The sequence below is a fragment of the Otolemur garnettii genome, unplaced genomic scaffold (genome assembly GCF_000181295.1).
Source record: "Otolemur garnettii isolate 467f Iridium unplaced genomic scaffold, OtoGar3 scaffold00248, whole genome shotgun sequence".
Taxonomy (NCBI): Eukaryota; Metazoa; Chordata; class Mammalia; order Primates; family Galagidae; genus Otolemur; species Otolemur garnettii.
The window spans coordinates 498,467-500,735 of record NW_003852643.1 but is presented as its reverse complement, the minus strand read 5'-3'; the positions used below and the strand labels follow the sequence as shown (position 1 = coordinate 500,735).

Here is a 2,269-nt window from a genome sequence, read left to right as displayed (position 1 = left end):
TGAATCTTTCTAAAAGTAGACTATAAACATCTTAACACAATAACTAAGAAAATGAAATAAAGGCTATGTTAACCAGTTTGATGAAAATAATTCAAATTGTATATGAAAACACCACATTGTACCCCATGATTGCATTAATGTACACAGCTAACATTTAATAAAAATTAAATAAATAAATAAACCAAAAAAAAAGTCAGAAACTGAACAAGCTTATGCTGAATGACAGCTGGTGAAGGAGGAGATTAAGAAGGAAAGCATTAGATTTCTCAAACAAAACAACAGTGAACCCCAAATCTATGAAAACCTCTATGATACTGCCAAGGCAGTCCTCAGAGGGAAATGTATTGCATTAAATTCCCACATTCAAAACACAGAAAAAGCACACATCAACAACCTAATGAACCATGTCAAGGACCTGGAAAAGAAAGATAGATCTACTCACAAACTTAGCAGAACAAAAGGAATAATTAAATTTGGAAAAGAAATAACTGAAATTGAGAACATGTGAACCATTCAGAAGACCAACAAAACAAAAGTTGCTTCTTTGAAAAAATTAATGAAATTGATATGCCTTTGGCAAGATTAACTAGACACAGAAAAGGTCTCCAAAAATTCAATCAGAAACAAAACCAGGTAAATGGCAACAAATACCACAGAGATACACAGGATCATCACTGACTGCTATAAAAGAATTCTATGTTGATGTACTCTCTTTCGGTTTTTCAAATATAGGCATCTAATGCAATGAATTTCCCTCTTCTGACTACTTTTGCTGTATCACATAGGTTTTGGTAACTTGCATCTTCATTGTTCCTATGTTTCAGGAACTTAACTATTTACTCTTTCACATCTTCCTGAACTGAACTATCCTTCAGCATAAGGTTGTTTAATTTCCAAGTCTTTATGTGAGGATGAATGTTACCAAAAAAATAGCAATGTCTCAGGGTATAAAATCAATGTTCACAAAACAGTAGCCTTTCTCTATGCCAATAACAGCCAAGATGAGAAGCTAATCAAGGACACAGTTCCCTTCACAGTAGCTTCAAAAAAAAAATACCTAGGAATATACGTAACGAAGGAGGTGAAGGACACCTACAAAGAAAATTATGAAACCCTAAGAAAATAAATTGCACAAGCTATTACCAAATAGAAGAACATATCATGCTCATGGCTGGGAAGAACACACATTGTAAAAATGTATATACTACCCAAAGCAATCCACAGTGTCAATGGAATCCACATTAAAATACCATGATCAAAAAAATAAAATAAAATAAAATAAAAATACCATGATCATACTTTCAGGAATTAGAAAAAATAATTCTTCATTTTGTATGGAGTCAGAAGAAACCCCATCTATCCATGGCAATTCTTAGTAATAAAAAAAAAGCCAGGGTATTACTCTACCAGACTTTCTGCTATACTACAAGGCCATAGTAATCACAACAGCATGGTATTGGCACAAAAATGGAGACACTGACACTTGGAACAGAACACAATACTGTGAGATGAAACTGACATCTTACAGCCACCTGATCTTCAATAAGCCAAACAATAACATACACTGGAGAACACAATCCCTATTCAATAAATGGTGCTGGGAGAACTGGATAACCACATGTAAAAGACTCAAATTGACCCGCACCTCTCCTCACTTACAAAAATTGATGTAAGATGGATAAAAGATCTAAATGTAAGGGTAAAACAGTAAAAATCTTCAATGTGTGGGGGAAAAAATTGAAGTTATTGGCTTGGAGAAAATACTTTGTGAAGAAGCCTCCAGTAGCAATGGCAACAACAACAAAAATAAAGAAATGGGACTTCATGAAACCAAAAAGCTTCTGTACAGCTAAGGAAACAAAACCAAAGCAAACAACCTTCAGAATTGGAAAATATATTTGCAAATTATTAATCAGACAAAAGTTTGATAACTTGGATCCAGAAAGAACTCAAATTAATCAACAAAAAGGACCAAACCATCCCGTGTATCACTGGGCAAAAGACATGAATAGAAGCTTCTCTAAAGAAGATAGATGGCATACGGTGACCTTTCACCAGTCTCTGCCTGTGGGTCTCTCCTGGGCCCAGCCATTGCTTTGGTGCTGAGATGCTTCAAAGCTTTATTAAAAATGTATGGGTCCCCATGAAACCTTACTATACCGAAGTTTACCAGGAGATCTGGATGGGAATGGGGTTGATGAGCTTCATTGTTTATAAAATCAGGAGTGCTGATAAAAGAAGTAAAGCTTTGAAAGCTCCTGCACCTGCT

The 2,269-nt window shown here is 35.0% G+C and overlaps 1 pseudogene across 1 annotated transcript in view; it reads left to right on the top strand.

Annotated features, from left to right (window-relative positions):
- The first annotated feature begins 2,043 nt into the window (after positions 1-2,043).
- Positions 2,044-2,269, top strand: part of LOC105888272 — a 3,713-nt pseudogene continuing 3,487 nt past the window's right edge. Inside the window, exon 1 of the transcript XR_001161817.1 lies at positions 2,044-2,266. The product of XR_001161817.1 is annotated as a 6.8 kDa mitochondrial proteolipid pseudogene (transcript). The remainder of the gene's footprint in view (positions 2,267-2,269) is intronic.